The 9,453-nt window shown below is 34.2% G+C and overlaps 1 pseudogene across 2 annotated transcripts; it reads left to right on the top strand.

Annotated features, from left to right (window-relative positions):
* Window positions 1-414: 414 nt before the first annotated feature.
* Window positions 415-1,660, top strand: LOC149233781 (protein RALF-like 34 pseudogene; annotated as a pseudogene). Of its 2 annotated transcripts, none has more exons than XR_016247621.1 (2): window positions 415-873; window positions 933-1,660. The product of XR_016247621.1 is annotated as a protein RALF-like 34 pseudogene, transcript variant X2 (transcript). The 2 variants fall into 2 exon arrangements; XR_016247620.1 differs by having other exon boundaries at window positions 423-873; window positions 950-1,660.
* The last annotated feature ends 7,793 nt before the right edge of the window (window positions 1,661-9,453 follow it).

Raw genomic sequence — 9,453 nt, 5'->3', positions numbered from 1 at the left:
ACAGTCGGAACTTTCCAAAATGATACAAAGTAAATTAAGAATTTGGATGATACTGAAACTAAAAGAATTCATACGGAAATTTAATCATATTTAAAATTTAAAAGTTACAGATCTTCTCATTAATAATATGTTCTTGAAATCTGAAAAAGATCTTTGCAGATTGCAATTTTAAAATGGATTAGTTTTTAAGTTCAATAAATCTTTGCGAAATTCTACATAAATTAAATTAGAAAATAACCACAAAACTTTTCAAAATATTGCAGTTAAAACTTCCTGTTCAAAGACCTAAAAAGACTGCAATGGCTTTTTCAATAGTTAAGATTGTGGTTTTAACCCTACGGTACTCCAAACGCTTCCAAGATGAATTTACTCCATCGAATAAATGTCGCGAGAAGCAAACCCCAAAACTGACTCGGACCGACATGTGTACCCGTGATCCCACGGTAACAGGGTTGGTTGCTTGAAATTTTCCTTTTGTTAGTGCTGGTTCTGGCATCTCTTCAGAATGACGGGACCCTCAAACCGAGAGTAGCGCCCAAGCTTAAAAGCACCACAAGCTGGCGTGACAGGCAAGGCTCTGAGGACCTGGGTGACCCTATCAGCAGCAGCAGGAGGCTTATGAATAAATGCGATCACAGCATTTCTGCTACTCTCATTCGTTACAGCCTGGCACTAGGGTTTGGGCTTAAATCTTTAAATCTTCTTCCCCACTCGACACTTCACAGAGCAGCATTCTATAGGCAGTGGATGTGCAAGCAGCTGTCCCGGTTTCAAATCCTCAGACGGACAGACGTTAGCTTAGTAGAGTGTCGCCAAACATACATTCAATCCGAGATCGATTTCTGGGGACCTTTGCAAAGATATTACAGAAAGGTATGTTTTTGTAAGGTTCATTTCTGAAAGAAACCCCATTATTTTTTTAATTTGTTTAGCCAACTGTTTTCGACAGGGTATTCTATAATGGGGGCAGTAAGAGGGCATTCATCATCAGTCATAGCAACTGTGTGTGTGGTATTTGCTGCGTGTCTTGCCCTGCTGCTGAGTGATGGGGTGAATGGGCAGCTGAGTTCCGACTGGGTGTCCGAGCTGGCCTCGTCAAGGGATGGATGGTTTGATCTCGGCATCGAATCCTCCTCTGCAACCGAAATGTGCGATGAAGAAAGCTGGGGAGACTGTGGTGCTACTGTTGATGAGGAAAATGAAAATGTAGGGCATGGGAGGCTTTTGAGGCGAATCCGATACTACATCAGTTATGGGGCCTTAGCCGCGAATCAAATCCCGTGCCCTCCACGGTCTGGGAGATCGTATTACACTCGCAACTGTTACAGAACCGCAGAGCCCGTCAGACCTTATCACAGATCATGCACTGCAATCACTCGCTGCTTTAGAGACACTAGCTAATAAGCTAAACAAGGTCCTCAATCTTTGGCTCGGCCAGCTTCTTGAGTTGTATGCTTTGCACCAAAATATATGCATGCATTTTCTCTCTGATTTGCTATGTTATTTTTATCACAATGGGTGATATATCGTCTGTTTGCAACTGACAGGGTCTGGAACTTTGCATTGTGATTTTCAATTGAATGGTGAAAAAAAGTTGTCAGTTAAATTTACCAAAGTCGAGGGATAATCTTGGAAAATATATTCGTTTTATTCTAGGCTCTGCAAAATTGGATTTTAATATTCAAAATATATATATATATATATATATATATATATATATATATTTTGTCTAGTCAACTTAAAATGTTTTAAAATTTTGGGTTTTGACATTCAATATCATTTGTCCAATAAACTTTTGACTATTTAAAATTTGGATTTTAACATTTATTGAAATAAATTATTATAGAGGACATAATTTATGTCTGTCTCTTTCTCTTTTTTTTTTTGTTCTGGGAAAAAATTCCTGTTTTCTATTTTTATATTTTGCCTAATAAAAATTTCATATATTTGTAAATTTGAAATTTAACGGAAAAACGTTAAAATGTCAATAAAATTACCCTCAGATGATTCTGAATTCAATCAAACACAGTAAACCTCAAAAGTAGGAAGGAATGACTTAAGTATTTCATTTTAAAATATAAATTTGTCGTGTGTATAGTTTCTACAAATTCAAGTGTGCTCTGTTTGTTTCCCACCGTTGGTCTACTGGTTTGCCGTCGGAGACATGGTTGACAGTTGATCATCTTGTGCTCTGCTTAACGTTAAGCTTTTCGTTTTTTACTGATGTCCAGTGGCTGAGTAACAGATATATAGGTTTTTTTATTTTTATTTTTATTTTTTTTATTTCCTTCTTATATTAAATTGATAAATGTTATCATGACAGGTCATCAGCATACTGACTCAATTAACTGTAAGTATTAGATGTCAACACATTTTAACATTCAGACTTCTGCAGTATTTAAGGGGTGTATTTACCCTTAAGTACAGGTATTGCGTAGGGTTTATATAAAATAGTTTGGAACAACCAATTTTTAAAATTAAAGAGAATTTGGTGAAATAAAAAGATCAGAAATTGCAAAGTTCCTAGTTAGTTTACGATTTTCCAGGACTTTGGATAACTTTGGGACCTGTTAAAATGCATTGCAAAAGTTTTGACTCCTGAGAAAACATCTAAATTTCTGGCAATTTTTCTTCTAAAACTTAAAATCGAGGCAAATTCTCTTCTACAATTTCGAAAATAATTTTTAGGTTATCTACAGTGCAGCATTGATGATCGTATTTAGTGATGGTTGATAGAATGGTTAAATGGGAAGATATACAACATTTATGAGGGATGGTTGATATAATGGTTGATATAATGATTAACTGTGCAACATTTATGAAGGATGGTTCATCTCTCATGATGGTCAACTGTGTAGCATTGAAGGATGGTTCATCTCTCATGATGGTCAACTGTGTAGCATTTGTGAGGGGTGGGTGATATGATGGTTAAATGGGAAGATATGCAGTATTTATGAGGGATTCTTGATATAATGGTTAAATAGGAAGATATGTGATGGTTAACTTTGCAACATTTATGAGGAATGTTTGATATAAGAGTCAAATGGGAAAACATTCAACATCTCATGATGGTGTGCAGCTTTTGTGAGGAATGGTTTTATCTAAGGGTGGAATGAGAAGAAATGTAGCATTTCATTTTTGTGAGGATGGTTTTCTCTAATAGTGGAATGAGAAGAAATGTAGTATTTCACTACATTTCATTATGGTTAAATGTGCAGTATCTAGTGATGGAATGAGAAGAAATAGCATTTCATTATGGTTAAATGTGCAATATTTAATAGTGGAATGAGAAGAAATGTAGCATTTCACTATGGTTAAATGTGCAATATTAATGGTGGAATGAGAAGAAATGTAGCATTTCATTATGGTTAAATGTGCAATATCTATGAAGGATGGTTAAATGGTAAGATTTACAATATTTAAGAATGATGTAATTGTATTTAATTTATAATGGTCATAAAGATATTCATTTTGATGTGGTATTAAGGATAATGTAATTATATTTAATTTATGTCATCATAAAGATGTTTTTTTATTCATTTTGATGTTATGGTGAGATATGAAAGGTGTTGATGTTAGGGTTAAATATGAAAGATAATGTTTATAAAGGTGCCAATTTTTATTGGACATTCATTTTCTTGTTTTGTTTTTGTTTTGTTTTTTGATTGTAGGAGTGTTTGCATAATTTTTTAATAGTGAAAGTTGATTCAATATCATCAAAAACTATCATCCAAAATCCTTAAGGGTACTAGGTTTCCAAAATTTCCATTAAATTTTATTAAAATTTTACTGATATGATTTTTTTTATTAAATAATAATTCATTTGTTATATATATATATATATATATATTATTAAATAATAGTTCATTGGTCATATAAATATATATTTTTTTTGGTAGATAAATGAAAATGTTTAAATGATTAGGTAAAGGAAATACATGAGAAATTTAAGTAGTTAATGGATATCTTTAAAATAAAGATTTTATATTTATTATTAAAATGAAAATTTTATTACGAAAGTATTGTATTTTATTATTATTATTATTATTATTTTAATGGATGGGAAATATTTAGAATATTCATTCTTTTTTAAAAATGATGACGATGATAATTAACGTCTACGAAGACCAATGTAGTCTATCAGACCTCAAGAAAAGAGCCTAATTGTCATTATTCAAAATCTTGATTTTGTGATCATAGAACAGGGAAAGAAGCGTTCCAAGATTGCTATAACTGGGTTGGCTTAATAATTCAAGAAAATTGGAGGTGCGGCTGATGATTGGGGATTGAGAATGGATGTGGGAAAGAGTTGGGCAAAGGAAGTGCTTTTCATCTTTCACATTCTTAAAGGAAGTGCTTTTGATCACCTCCTTATAGTACCTTAACTTTCTTTAACCCTCTAGCTCTTAACACCACACATATTGTCCTTAAAACTAAAGGTAATAGTGTCTTTGATATTGTTCTTGCTTCCCATGATGATCCACTGCTTAATCCCCCAAAGGTTGACCATCTTGATGCCACCTGCGCTTGAGACGCGGGTGGATTTCATATCGTGAAGCTTCTTTTTATATATTAAATATCTAAACATAGTTGCACTTTCAACGGGGAACATGCCAACGCCGATCAAGAAGATATAATAGGGAGTATTTCCTTTGACCTTGAGGTTATAGGTTATGAATTGCTTTTGGATCATCTCAATCTTTCTATATGATTTCTTAGATATATTGCACCCCCAAACTTCACATCCATATAAGACAACAGGGGTGATGAGAGTCTCAAAGAGGAGCCTTTCTTTACTCCAAATGTAAATATCGGTTGACTTACAATTGTTTTCATGTTCATAATAATCTTCCCAACCTCCAATAATTATTTTTTCGTTGCTATAATTCTAGTTGAGTGGATGAGGAAAGTCAATACCCAAATATTTATAAGAAGAAACTTGCTCAAGACAATGGTTAGCATAGATGAAACTACCATGGGTGATCTTTTTGGATTTAATGATCATGACTTTAGTTTTGTCGGTATTAATTGTCATACCCATCGTGGAGTAGTAGACATGAAGAGTCTTAAATAGATGAAACTACCATGGGTGATCTTTTTGGATTTAATGATCAAAACTTTAGTCTTGTTGGTATTAACTGTCATAGTCATCGTGGAGTAGTAGACATGAAGAGTCTTAAGATGCTTGTTTAGGTCATCATGGCTCCTTGCAAGAAGAACGATATCATCAACGATAAAGGAGAAGAGTAATGATAATATTAGCGAGTTCGGTGCCTTTGCAGCCTGTAGTTTCCAAAGACTCCTCTAGTTTATCTATGTAAATACCAAAAAGGGTAGGGGAAAGGGATAACCTTGCTTAACCCCAATATTACATTTAATATCATTAGAGCACCCTTTGTTGGTCTTAATCTTGGCAATGATAGTCTTTTAGAGGTAGAGCACAACAATCCTTAGTTGAGTAGGAACCATGATCTCTTTGAGCCTCTCCTAAAGCTCATCTCGGGGGACAATGTTGAAAGCTCTTCTAAAGTCTACAAAACAACAAAAGAGATTAGTTTTACTATTGCAACATTCTTTTGCGATAATCCCAAGGGTGACAAGGTGGTTGATGGTCGAGTGATGTCTCCTAAAACCAACTTGCCCTTTAGCTCTTTTACCTTGGTTTTCAAGCCAAAGGCTAAGCTTTTTTTCCAGAATGAGCACATAAACCTTGGCTAGGATGTGGTTAATCATAATGGTCATGTAGTTAGAGGGAACATTTTTTCCCCATTTTTGAAGATAGGCACAATAAGGCTTTGAGTCCAAAGCTTAGGAAAGCCATGTTTTACGACCAAATTGAAAAGCTCGTGGAGATGAGTGAGGATAGATTTACCCATTTTAAAGATCTCATCTTGGTAACCTTCAATATCTTTGGCTTTCCCATTAGCGAGATTATTAATCCTAGACTCAATGTTCTTTAGAGAAAAAAATATCATCCTTAATAGGAGCGTTTAAGATGGTGCCCATGGTGTTAAGAGAGTCATACAATTTCTTAAGATAGTTATCCCTATTTTCTAGGGGGATAAAATGATTATCTTTAGTTTTACGAACAAACACATTCTGCCAAAACTTTTTGGGCTCAACTTTAGAAAGGTGGAGAAGATGCTCTTGTCTTTTATTAATATATGACCTCTTCTTCCTCTTAATGAGAGCTTTGTATATACTTATATTCTGGAGCTTAATGTTTTCATTAGGGTTGTCTCTGATTGCTTTCTCGGCAATTTTACAATGTTTGTCATACCAAGGGTTGAAAGTTCTATTATTTTTCTTATACGGAGTTTTATTAGAAAATTTCTAAGAGTGGTGGAAATGGTAGTAGTAAAATGGTAATAGATTTGATCAATGTTGTTATTATAAGTTAGGGAGCCTAAATTCCTTTCCAAATACCTTAAGAAAAGGTCGACATTACTTCTATTGAAGTGAATGTGACTTTTGCTTTCACTGTTATTTTGCATGTGGGTGGTGTGCATAACAAGATTGAGGGATAAAGACAAAGGTCTGTGGTCAGAGTCAGGTTTGTACTTGTTAAGAAGCTCAAAGTTTGTAATATGGTTGAAGACATGGATGTCAGAGATCACATAATCCACGACGCTGCTACTTAACCCATGGAAACAGGGCATCTGACCGGAGAGAGGCCATTTATTAATACCATTACAAATGATTAGGTTATGGGAACTACAAAGTTTAAGGAGGTAGGTGTCGAATAAATACTCGATTATGTCTTCAGATTTTCTTTTGAATCTATTAGCTAAGTGACCATCCTCATCAAGCCACAAGGGGTCGGGGTTAGAGTTGTTACTTAACATAATAGCTTGGTTAGTAGCAGTTTGAGCATTAAAGTCCCTAAGCAAAATGATATTGCCTTCATTCCTTAGGTTGTAGATGTTTTTTCTAAGGTATTGAAAGGACAATTCTTATCCAAGTTGTTTTTCTTATAGGATGTAGAGTTGATAGGGGTGGAATAGCAGATTGCAAGAAGATCCTATTGGTTTTAGAATCAGAGATTTCGATCCAAATGTATTGATTGAAGGGGTCGTTTTCATGACTCCGGATGTGAGAGGAAACCATATTCCTAATATAATAGGCTATACCACCAAAACCTCTCATGGAGGATTTCTTATTCCAGATAGACCAAAGAGTGAACCCGTCAAGGTGAGGGACCCTAGATTTGTTATGCTCCCAAGTTTCAACTAAAAGAATAAGATCAATATTACTCGGGATCCAACTTAACATAGGACCTTTACTCCATGGAAAACCACAACAGTTCCAGAAGAGGATCTGGAGTGATGTTATTCCCTATTTATCATTCATGTTTGGAACTTTGTCTTTAATAATAGCTTTTCTATTCCCAATGATTGCACATTTCCCCTCTTTTCTTGTCTCTTTGAATTTTTGTACTTTTTTCCCAAGTTCAACTTGGTCTTCTAGAATGAAGTCTTCATTTATAAATATTCTCGTTTCTTTTAGGCTTGGGGATTTCCTAAGTATATCTAATTTATGGTCATTACAATTGACCTTGACACGGATTAGTTTATGTTTATGCTCAAGTATCTTTCCTACCCTTATTGCTTTGGTGAGATAAGTTGTTTGAATTTGAGATTTTGTCTTTAATTGTTTTTTAACTAATTTTAATGTGTTTTCATTGTTTTGTCATTCTATATTAGCAATTATAAGGTGTAAAGCTCTTTTGTGGCACTCATGGTCAAGTACGATTAATTTATTAATTTATTCTTTTATGGGTTTAATATATTTTTTTGTGTTATTTAGGGTTGAGTTATTATGTAGTTGTTCTTTTAGATTTTTAATCTCATTTTTCAAAGTGTCATTTTCTTTAACCATTGCTTGTTTGCTATGTTCAATTTCTTGAATTCTACTTTTCATTCTTTGGAGTTCATGCTTGAGTGAGAGTAATTTATTTTTTAACGATTTATGGTTATTGTCAAGCATTGTAGTTAATTCTAGTCTAAAATGGTTCTCTTTCTTCTCTTTGTCTTTCTAAAGATTCAATGTACTCATAAAGACTCTCTAGGTTAATTTTACTTGGTCTCCTTTTGCTAGAGGGGGGTTTAGAAAGATGAAGAGAAATACTCATAGTGGAAATAAGCAAAACTTAACAAGAGGAGAATAGGTGGGAATGTATGCAACTGTCAGAGTTGTCTATAGTTGAACTGATTCTTCCTGATTCACTCATAGTTGAACTGATTCTTCCTGATTCACTCATAGTTGGTGTGTAGTTTGTCTCCCTCCGACAATGCGTTCTCTTATAACTACTGTAAGTAGCAAATTGCCAAGCTTTGAATTTGCAATATTAGATTGCTTGTGTTCTACCACAACTACCTAAGACCGTAAATTGCTCAGCTTTGAATCTGCAATCTTAAATTGCTCGCATCCTCCAACAACTTCAGGAGATGCGTTGCCTAAGAAGTTATATAATGTTGGAGAAACTGCCTCAAAAGTTATATGCGACCCTCATACACAGATCAATAATTATAATGCTGGAGAGACTGCCGAAGAAATTGCCTCAGAAGTTATATGTGACCCTTTGAGAGTGTGTTCTCTAATAGCTACTGTAAATAGCAAATTGCCCAGTGTCGAATCCGCAATATTAAATTGCTCGCATTCTGCAACAACTACCTGAAATCGTAAATTGCCCAGTTCCATATCTGCAATCTTAAATTGCTCGTGTCCTCCAACCACTGAATTCATAAATTTCCTAGTTTCGAATATGCAATTTTAAATTGTTCGCGGCCTCCAACAACTTCAGGAGATATGTTGCCTTAGAAGTTATATAATGTGTTTTGCAACAACTACCTCATGATTGTGCCTACACATTCTATCCAAAACACTGTGACAATTCGATTTTGCACAAATCCATATTATTGCACTTCCTATAGAGTGTTATTCTATTTTTGGAACTTAAAATCACTAATAAATAAGTTAATTTTATGTTTTGTTAAAAGCCTTATCTTTGTTGTTGCATTACATCTTTAAAAGTCAATAAGTGTGAGAGATTCAAGATTACATACGAAAAAATTTAACTTTTATTCTTCCTCCCAAAACTAAAGCCTCATTCTATTTTCAATATAATCTAGAACTAAAGCCTCATTCTATTTTCAATATAATCCATTGATTGAAAATCAATAATGGTGAGAGATTCCCAAATCACAAATAAATATTTTCACTTTAATTCTTCCCTCCTAGGATCAAAACCTTATTCTATCTTCAATATAATCTATGAAAATCTAGGTTTCATTTTGGAGATCCACAGAAGGCAGGTACTTGGAAATCATGATGATATTTGCTCCCTTTTAATAGTGTTAGTGTCGCTTGGTGGGAGGTGTGGAATCTGATGAGTTGTAATATGTATTTGTGGTTACAACTCATATTTAACAAGTATATTAAAAAAATACATCT

This window comes from Pinus tabuliformis, chromosome J, assembly GCF_031772625.1.
Source record: "Pinus tabuliformis cultivar Carrire ecotype Pingquan chromosome J, CPIR1, whole genome shotgun sequence".
Lineage (NCBI taxonomy): Eukaryota > Viridiplantae > Streptophyta > Pinopsida > Pinales > Pinaceae > Pinus > Pinus tabuliformis.
Note: the sequence above shows the minus strand (reverse complement) of the source record. Positions and strands in the feature narration are given on the sequence as shown.